Source organism: Lissotriton helveticus, chromosome 5_1 (genome assembly GCF_964261635.1).
Source record: "Lissotriton helveticus chromosome 5_1, aLisHel1.1, whole genome shotgun sequence".
NCBI classification, from domain to species: Eukaryota; Metazoa; Chordata; class Amphibia; order Caudata; family Salamandridae; genus Lissotriton; species Lissotriton helveticus.
Genome location: NC_136065.1, coordinates 1,318,913,902 through 1,318,924,878, shown reverse-complemented (window position 1 = coordinate 1,318,924,878; position 10,977 = coordinate 1,318,913,902).

Here is a 10,977-nt window from a genome sequence, read left to right as displayed (position 1 = left end):
ACCATGGTAAAGGGAGCCGGGAAGCACCCTGAGAAGGGGAAGGGTCCCGCACCCCGTGCCCGGCTCCCGTGCGGGCGTTTAAGGGGGGAGCAAGTGGTCCCGCGGGAGATCTTCAGCGCGGAGGAAGTGGCGGCACTGATCTTCCACGTCCAGCGCCGCCTCCCCAAGACGATCCTGGGAGGCGGCAAGATCGCGACTGGCTATGGCATCCGGGAGCGTCGCAAGCGGTGGGAGAAGGTGTGCCGGGCCATGTACAAGATCTCTGGGGTCCGGCGCACATATAACCAGGCCACCCACCGCTGGACCGATGTCATGGACCGGGAGCGGGACTTGCTGGACGCGCTCGGCGTAGAGGTCCCCGGGCTTGGTGAGTAGTAGTAGTAGTACATTTACTACTCTGTTTTATCCTGCTCTGTTATTTGCAAATCTTTGTTCTTTACCAAGAGCAATAATGCTGCCGATTACATTGAGGTAAATTATATTTCAAAATCTTCTATGCATTTCAGGTGCACTGCTCTCCTTCTCAGTAGCCTTGCTTGCTACTATGCTTCTTTGTTTTGTATGTTGTGTTCAGAAGCATTTCATTGGCCTGAGAAATTATGTATGAGTGTAGTGTAAAGATAAGAACTGCGTAATGCTAGACAGTAAGGGTCATATTTTCAATTACCGGCGCATCCCTGCAAAGTAGCAGGGATGCGGCAGTAATTGTGTGCCATGCCACCACCACCCATTGGCCCAAAACGTCACAGAAGCCTTACGCATCTGTGCCGTAAAGGCAGGGCATTGCTGGAGTTGCGTGCCAATGATGGCGCAGCTCCAGCAATGCTCTGGGGTACCCTATCTCCCCAATGCTGCATCAAGCCGTACGTCGGCTTCAAGCGCGCAGGGTTTGAGTCATGCATCATTGTCCTAAAAGTGACTGATTGACATCTTGTAGATTTCCCTCAGCCACTTTTAGGATTAGTTCCTGCGCAGGTACGCCCTCCCTTGCGCCGGAACGCCCCCTGATGGCGCAGGGCTTTACAACGTGATGCATCGCCCATATGCCCATATGTGTTTTTTTTTAATATATACGCCGCACCAACACCATGGCGAGTCTTTTGTTCTGCCGCTGCGTCACAAAAGGCATGCAACAATGGAGGAAAATGAGCCGCAACTTCCGCAAGGGACTTCTAAATCAGCCCCAACAGACTGAAGTCCAGTCCTTCCTTTAGACACATGGCTATAAGAAGAAATAGTGGCGGTGGTGGCGGGTGGATTGATAGTTTGAGTATTCACTGATCTGCAAGCAGGATGGACTTTGTCTGTCACTTCGCGTGCTGCGCACTGCTGCCTGCAGTGCCAGGCCTAGGCAAACCTCTTTAGTAGTCTGTTTATTGAGTTACATAGGAACTTTCTAAGTCAACGTTCCGCAAATCAGGCAATACGAATAACGTAGTATACCACATGAGATAGATCTCGTGGAATAGTTGTCTATCTATTTGCTATTTTTCCAAAATATTTTGTTATTGTTCTTTTGAAATGTTTGATTTGGTTGAAAAATCTCATCCATGTTTTCTGGTTTTTCTTTCTTTCATGTTGTACATCAGCTCCCCCCAAGGGCAAGAGGACACAGGAGGAGGGTGCTGAGGATGCAGGCCAGGATCGGGCAGGCGAGGACTCCTTTGCTGGCCCCAGTAAGTTTACATTTTAATAAACAGTACCTATTTTTTCCTAGCGTTCCTCATTCGATTTTTTCTAAATCGTCTTTGATCTTCTTGTAGACTGGATATAAATTCTTCTCCTGCCTCGAATATGACTCCCTGTGGTATTACTAGACTATTCTTATTAGTCTGTCTGTGTAGCTAACTAAGATTGGACATTTGGCAATTCCATTGGACTCCCATTATATTCAGCAATACCTCTATGCACTGTCTCCTTACTGACTAGATAGTGTGGCAGAGTCATTCAGCTCCCGAAGTCACCGATTATAGATCCCCAATGATCTCTAGATTATCGTACGCAGGACAAGAGAGTAGTACGGAGTCACAGCACAATCAAGAAGTGTCAGAGGCACTCATGCTTGCAAAAATTCCAAAACCTTTAGCTCATCCACTCTAGTCTGGAGGAACAAAAACCACAGAGTCTATTTAAGTTTAAAAGCTTTATTAAAAGTAAACACATTTATTAAAATCTACTTTGTCATAAAACTATTTAACTGAAAATGGAAAAGTGGTTAGTGCTTACGATAAATTGGACACATTTCTTGTGGTCGAGCCGAGCTCTCACCTGGTTTGAACTTGATCCTGGTCGTGTTCTTAGGAGTCAAGCTTCTGTCTGTTAGGAGAAAAAGTGGTGCGTGTTAAAAATCAAAAGCAAGCATTCATCAGTTGTGCATAAAAGTGCAGCAAGACAACAGCCTTCCCTGGAAAATGGGACATATTTACTATGGAGTAGACAGTCACAAATTATTACATTGTATTCTGTTTTTTTAACATTTCTCCTAGACCAAATATTATATAGTAGTGAGTGGTGTATTCTAACATTCTTAAATGTACTTCGTAGGTGTAACATCTGGTGACGGGGCCAGCGCGGAGGTGGCTGTGTTGGGCGAGGACTCGGAGGACTCTGGGGAGGAGGCGGTGCAAGAGCCGGCGGACGGTCCTGTGGGGGTTCAAACGGTGGTGGCGGAAACAGGTAAGCTATATATTCCTTACTTATTGAGATTGAAGACTGCATAGTGTGCTTTCTGCACGGGTGTATTACAATTACAAATCAACCAGGTAGTAGCCTCCTCGAAATGTACTTCAACTTAGCTGTGAAGTTTTTGGTGAGAAGAATCCCAATAAGTTCTTAGACGAACGTGATGGATGGGATGAACGAAAAGCGAAAGAAGGGTGTAAGTAAGTGGGACGCGAACTTGTATGATGGCTGGCAAAGAAGAACGATATGTGTTTGCTTGGCCCCCGAGGTGGCTGGGAAGGAAAGAATATGGTATGGTGCATGGCTGGGTCAATGATGAAGCAAGGATGGGTGGAAGGACAGCAGCCTGGGTGGGTGAAACAGAAACTGTATGTGTGCGTATACTTTGACTGAATGGATGCCCGGAGCATGGTATTCTCTGACTCTTAGATAGCACATGTGTATCTAGAGAGAGTAGATGGTCGCCAGGTGAAGTAAGTGTTACCTTGAAGAGCATGTACCACCGCACCCGCACGTCCGTTCCAGTGCAGGGAAGGCAAGGAAAAGAAATTGTAAATGTGTCCAATACTACCATGAATAGTAGCAGTACTTTGTATTGCGTTTGCAATCACAGCATATATCTGGTTATTACGGTGGACACTCCGTACCTCTCTTAATAACTTTAGTTTACTTGTAGTACGTCATTCATGTGTGGGTGTATCACTGTTCACTCAATATTAAGCAAAGCACCTAAAGTCATCTCATATGTCATCAAATACGTCCCATGTGAAGTGATAGATAATCAAATTAGTTAGCTTCTTCATTTTCCTTTTCTAGTACTCATTTGCACTGTAGGGTGAAAGGTAAATTAATTAAGCAGTAGCCCTTGTAACAGAGTATTCTCAGTGCCACCCGTAATAGAAAAGTAATAGCTTCACCACCTGCATGTACTGGACCGGTACAGTAACGCAAGTCTGTCTCACTCATCATGGTGTGCAACTTTTTTTCTCGGGTGCAAGTTCACTGTGCTGTCCATGTCATTCTGCCGGCTTGCATAAGATAACGTACCAATTTCCCTAAACAAGAGAGAAGAAGAAGAATAAGACTGGTGTACTGTCATAGTCGACTGTAATGGAAGTCCATAGTGGTCGTAGAATTTGTTCATTAAACTACCACTAATGTTAGAGCAAGGATGCAGAAGTGGGAGGTTACATAGATACTGTCCTCAATAGTTATGTACTGTGCTTTCAATTTGCTACTTGTACTCTGTGACCCAACTTTCGGCTCAATCACTTTGTGTTATTAATAAGGAGCATTGGTTACAGACTATGTCTTTCTTTCTTCATATAGTTGCTCCTTCCAAATCAACAACAAGGAGGGAGCAGGCTAGATTGGCCCGGCAACGGAGGCTGGGGCCACTGTCGCCGAATATCGGCGGCTGGTGGCCCTGGAGGAGGAGGAGGACACGCAGTCGAGCGGGGCAACAACGACATCCTCGACTGTGACCACTGCATCCTCCTCCGTGACTAAGCCAGCAGGACCGAGCCGGGCTAAGAAAGATGACCGCCACCGCCAAGCAACCGAAATACCAGCTGCCCCCCTACAGGAGCTGCAAGGACCGCCAACGCCGCCTACGAGTCCGCATGTCCAACCTGGAGCAGGAGGTCCTGAAGTATAAAAACTTGGTTAAGGGCCTCCGCTCCGAGCTTGCCACCCTCCGCAAGGAGTATGATGCCCATGCCGCATCATGCACCAGCACCAGCACCCTCCAGTAGTGGAGTGTCCCTTGCCCTTTTTTTATAGACTTTTGGGGGGTGGGATTTGGGAGTTGGGATCGTTTTGGGACGTTTCAGAGACAATCGTTGGGGTTAGGGTGGGTGAGGGAGATTATTTTGTTAGGGCTAAATAAATATATTTTTAAACTTTATCTGACCATACCTGTTTTTTACTGCTTTTCAGTCTGGTGGGTGGGGGGCGGGGGTGTAACAGTAACTTTGTTTTCCTGAACAGTCGTAGGACTTTAGTAGTACAACCGTCAATCTCTTGTCTACTCCGAAATAATACTCCATTATACTACCTCCCACCAAACGCTTATCTTACCTGTAATTTGTGTTAGAAATTAGGGCTAGGCCCAGGGCTGGCTCCAGGTGAAATGGGGATTAACGTTGTCAATCCTGGGCGGGTGACATTTCCTCATTGCGGTGGTACTAGTGGTGTGACACAGTGGCAGTTGCATGCCTATGGAAAAAAAGAAAACGAAACCTTGTTTGTCCTCCTTACTGTAGCATTACAACGGTTACGGTACGATCGAGAAAATAGCAGGTGACAGTACACTAGAACAGTGCCATAATGTAGCCTAACAAATGGTAAAGTATTTGCTTGCAAGTATAACTAGTACTTGCGTTGAATTTATTTGACATTGGCTACTACTACTAGAAGATATAGTACTGAAGATGAGTAAGTCTAGAAGATATCCTCGTATTCCTTCACCAGCCTGTTGCTATGACCTTATCCTCCCCAGCAAGTGTGTGGAATTATTGATGTCATTTTAGTCAGACATCAAGCAAAACAACACAGCCCGGGGGAAGAGGGTTAGGGTTTGTAAAATGGATGGGAATGGGGGTTTCTTTTTGGGTAGGTTTTGTTGAGAGAAGAAAAAAAAAGCAGAGCATGGACAAACAATAATTGAAGATACAGACAATCTTTGGTTACAAACTAAAGGTAAGCACATGCAGTCACACTCATAGAATAAAAGACAACAATGGATACTGTATCTGTATTGCGTATGTTGTTGGAGTTGTCCTGTTGAATTTCGTAAGTAAGTTGCATGCAGCAAACAATTCCTCTTATTGGCGGCACTCCTCCATTCCAGCTGACGCTTCGTCCATCAATGTGGTGACCACTGACAGAAGACACCCTGTCCACTGCCTGCCTGGCGGATGTTGACTGAAACCCGGCCTGTAATTATTGAACGGAAAACAGGAAGTGCTATTACAATACCACTGATAAATAAATAAAAGGTATGTACGCTGTGTGGTTCAAAAAGTGACACTTTGATTTCCCTAATAGACAGTACAATATTTTTGAAATTGCGTGCTCTGTCTGAGTCACCTTTTTAAGGATCAATAAGTATGGCCAAAATATTATAGCGGATCTTTCCCCTCAAGGTAGGTGTACTACTGTGTTTTAGAACAAAATTTGACCTTCCCAGCAATGCTCCCACCAAGACCCTTACTAAAGCCAGTCGCAAAAATGTAGAAGAACCCCAATCAGATCTCCAAAAACGATGCCTAGCAGAAAAATGGTTACAAAACGTACTTTGAAAGTAACAGTAGGCCCAAATACAGACCGTGGATTGTATTCAAACCACTTCCAAGCAAGCAAAAGTATCCATAGCCAGCATCGCTCCAACAGTGCTCTACAACAACAGAACTGCGTTGCAATAGAACCCCCCGAAACACATGCAATCCTGCTGCTAGGGCTAACCCTAACGAACCCTAACTTACAAAAAGTGCCAAAACTGGTGTTTCCTTATGGATTTTGTCCAACAAACTTCTATCCGGTATTAGACCTTCCCAGGAATGCCCCAGGCAAGACCCGCCAACCCACCCGCAAAAAAACACCCGACAACACCCCCAAACAGCGAAAAAGCTAAATCTCATACTTACAATGTCTCTCGGCCTTCGGTCCAAACGCGGCGCTGTGCAGCTAGGTCATCATCATCATCATCAATCATCATAACTCCTGTTTTCCACCACGGATTTCCTGAAAAGCAAATGCAATCAAGATTAGACTGTCGCAGCAGTGCTTCGACAAAGACCCCGGCCGCAACCCACCCACGAACAGCAGGAAGCCCCCCAAAACGCTACATTGAGCAAGATGTCAGAAGAAATAGCAAAAAAAAGGCTGTTCCTTATGGATTTTGTCCAAAACACTTCTATCCGGTATTAGACCTTCCCAGGAATGCCCCAGGCAAGACCCGCCAACCCACCCGCAAAAAAACACCCGACAACACCCCCAAACAGCGAAAAAGCTAAATCTCATACTTACAATGTCTCTCGGCCTTCGGTCCAAACGCGGCGCTGTGCAGCTAGGTCATCATCATCATCATCAATCATCATAACTCCTGTTTTCCACCACGGAATTTCCTGAAAAGCAAATGCAATCAAGATTAGACTGTCGCAGCAGTGCTTCGACAGAGACCCCGGCCGCAACCCACCCACGAACAGCAGGAAGCCCCCCAAAACGCTACATTGAGCAAGATGTCAGAAGAAATAGCAAAAAAAAGGCTGTTCCTTATGGATTTTGTCCAAAACACTTCTATCCGGTATTAGACCTTCCCAGGAATGCCCCAGGCAAGACCCGCCATCCCACCCGCAAAAAAACACCCGACAACACCCCCAAACAGCGAAAAAGCTAAATCTCATACTTACAATGTCTCTCAGCCTTCGGTCCAAACGCGGCGCTGTGCAGCTAGGTCATCATCATCATCATCATCAATCATCATAACTCCTGTTTTCCACCACGGATTTCCTGAAAAGCAAATGCAATCAAGATTAGACTGTCGCAGGCTCGCAGCAGTGCTTCGACAGACAACAAAAATTACCCACAAACACCCGGAACCCCGCCAAAGAGCACCTCAAAGGCAAGCAAGTCAGCAAAAACGGCAAGAAATTTCCACCTCATATTTGGTCCAAAACACTTTTGTCCATTATTAGAGCTTCACAGCAATGGGCCCAAATCCGTCAACTCACCCGCAAAGAAGTACAACAGCCCCACAAGTGCTGAGTCTTTCTTCATTGGGCGTAATCCAGCACTCTGCTTGGAGGGAAATCGCAGTCTGGAGGAGGAGGATAGAGGAGCATGTTCTTCAGAACTTGTGAACCTGAGGAATGTAGACTGCGGCACCTTCAAATCAATAAGCAAACAAGTGAAGACAGTTCTGATGATGGTCTTGTTTTTGGGATTAGGTGATTAAAGTTTAAATTAAATTAACTGTGCAAAACAAAGAAAGAGAGACACAAAGCACACAGGAATAAAAGTGAATAAGGACGAAAAAGAAAGTTCTTGATTGATTGTCTCATTTTCAGGGCTCGGTGTCAGGGAATAAGAACAAGATTTCGTCATCATACTCTGCGAATTCAGGCTGGATGAGGTCAGTGCCACCGAACAGAGAAAAAATCCCCTCATCTACGTTGCCGTCCTGCTCATCTTCATGCGGCGTGCTTTCTCGTACTTTGTAATCTGGTGGTATGAGGTGCTGATTCATCTTGATCATTGTCAGCCGCTCCACATTTTTGGGCGAGAGGCGGCTCCGTTTGGGAGTTACAATGCCACCAGCAGCACTGAAAACACGTTCAGAAGACACACTTGCGAGTGGGCAAGACAAATAGTTTATAGCCAGGTTGGAGAGCTGTGGCCACAATTGTTTTTTGCCATGCCAATACTGCAATGGCTCCTCATTAAGAAAGACCTCTGTTGAGTCATTCAGATAGTCCTGCACCATCGACTCAAGGTCATCAACTGTTCCTCCACTTTGCTTACTTTTTGCTGTGCCTGTGACATTTTTTCGAGAACCATACCCCATCAAACTTAGCCAATCCTCCTCCGCAGCCACTGTTAGTGTTGTCATTGTGTGTGGTGCAGATGATCCAGTTGCCGGTGTCTTTAACGGCTGAGAGGTCACTTGTGCCCCAGCCACAGGTGCAGAAGTGGATTCTTGTGACTGGGGATGGCCTGCTGATGCTGATGCTGATGCTGATGCTGATGTACTGGCTTCTCCTTCAATAACCTGCCGTTCTTTTTCAAACCTCTTGGCTGACCAGGCTAACCAATGTTTGTACTTTTGAACATCTGCATCAGCAAAAGGAAAGAATGCTTCGTCTGCCAGCGCCTTTTTGTAGCGTGGATCCAGAATAGTAGCACAAATGTAATGCTGTTCTGAGTTGATCATTTTAAGACGTTCATCACCACGTAGGCGCTCTAATAATTTCTGAGACAAAATAAAATGGTCTTTTTTTTTTTCATCTTTTTCAAACTCAGAAGACACCGCCATCAGTTGGTGCTCCAGCATGCACAACAATGGGATAGCTTTTCCCAAATTACAGTCCTCCTGGCTGACTGCACGCGTGAAGAACTCAAAAGGACGAAGCATGTCTGTCAGGCTTTTAACTATGTCCCATTGCGCCGCACTCATCCGCAGGTCCTCCTTCTGAGATGTACCCTCTGTGAAGAAATAGTGATCGAGTACCGTATACTGCTCATACAGACGCTCAAGCATGTAGAAGGTTGAGTTCCAACGTGTTGCCACCTCCTGGATGAGTGCTTTCACTGGCATTCCACGTTGAAGTAGCAGTCTCCTCAGATGCTTCCGGGCCTTAAAAGAATGGCTGAAATGGTTGCACATTTTGCGGCAGGTGGCCATTACCTCGAACGCTGTACTGTCTTTATCACTCAAGAATATTTTAACTACCAGGTTGATACAGTGCGCCAAACACGGCACTCTAAAATAGTGACCCTGCAACATGGCCTTAACTACATTGGCGCCATTATCCGTGGAAACATAACCAATCTTGCGTTTTAGGGGGGATAGCATGTTCAAGACCTTTTTGTCAAACTCTTCCAAAAGGTTTTCTGCTGTGTGACTTTTCTCCAAGCCAAACATGGCTAGTGTTGCATGTTTCCGAGCAGCTTTGAAAACTTTGTCCGGGTCAACACCTGCGTTTAGCTTTGCTTTAACACCTGAAAAAGAGACCCAGTGTGCAGTGATGCACATGTAATCAGCGCCTGCGCCACTGGTCCACATGTCTGTTGTCAGATGTATTGTGTGAACAGCACTCTTCTGCAAAGCTGCCCCAATCGCCTCCAGCACATCTTCATGTAGTGCTGGAACCGCAACTCTGGCAAAATAGAACCGGCTCGGAACCTTCCATTTAGGGCAGAGCGTTGCCACTAATTCAAGAAAACCTACCGCTTCTACAAAAGAAAAAGGTAGAAGGTCCACAGCTAGCATTTTAGCCAGCTTAGTGTTATACAGACGCGTCAGTGGGTGGTTGCGTTCATATGGCACGTCTGAAGTAAGCATTGTTCTAATGTTGCCCTGGACCAAGCATTTACGGGCAGATAATGACTTCGTTGACCCAATTTTGCTCGCTGGTGAACTTTTGTGCGTTGGTGTCTCACTCGCTCCAACACTCTTAGTGTGCCTCACATTGGGTGTGCTGCTGACAGGGGTACTGGGTGTAAGGGAAGTGTTTGACACGTCTTCTTCCTGCTCGTCATCATCAGATGAAACATCAACGTTTCCTTGAATTTGGCCTTTCTTGATCGCATCTAGGTGCGCAAACCATTTGACAGTGTGCTGTCTCCTAAGATGACCTCTCTGGCCTCCGGTACCATAGTTGGTACCTGGCTTACCACGACTAACTGCTTGCTTACAAATGGTACAAATGGCAAACTTTGGATTTTTTGGACAAACAGTAAAGAAGTCCCAAACTGGGGACTTGAAGTGTCTGTGGGACATGGAGGAGGCGGCGATACTGGTGGTGGTGGTCATGAAGCTAATGCCAGATGAAGTGGAGGATCTGGATTGCCCAACGTTTGTACGTTTTGCACTTTCACCGCCACTAATTAAGGTCGAGGTTGACGGAGGTCTCTTCTTGCCAGAAAGAAATATGGAAGCGGGACGAGTTGGTGTACTACTTAACTCCAATGATTGTGGTGTTTCCACTGCCTCCTCATCGACAACATCATCATCATCATCATCACACTCAGCAGCTCTTCGGGCTAGGGTCAAAATGTCTGTTTGCTGCATGCCCGCTGGGGCTGCAGTGACCTTTATGATGACTGGGCCGTCGTTGGCAGAGTCTTCATCAGCAGCAGTATCCGCCACTTCTTGTTGAGACTCATCACACTCCATAACTCTGAGACTTTGGACGAGCTTCCTTTTACGCTTAACTACCTTTGTTGGATCATGGTGTGCCTCACTCTCAGACGGCTGTGGTGCTGGTTCCCAAGTTTGATCCGTATCATCAGAAGGAGGTGTGCTTGAAGAGGATGTAGACACCACCCTTGATCTCTTCCTTGCTAGGGGTGTGGAAGACAATGAAGGATCATCAGGAGGAGTGGCTTCCTCAAATGATACCTCGCCTTGATTGTCGATTTCCTGATGTGCCCCTACTTCGGGAGGAACAACTATTGTGGGCACTTGTTGTGACCCTCCATGCACCTCTGCTTGCGCATCTCCTTGCGCTGCCTCTCCTTCCACATGTACTTGGGCTTGTACTTGCACATGTGATTGTTGTTGCGGCTGTGGTT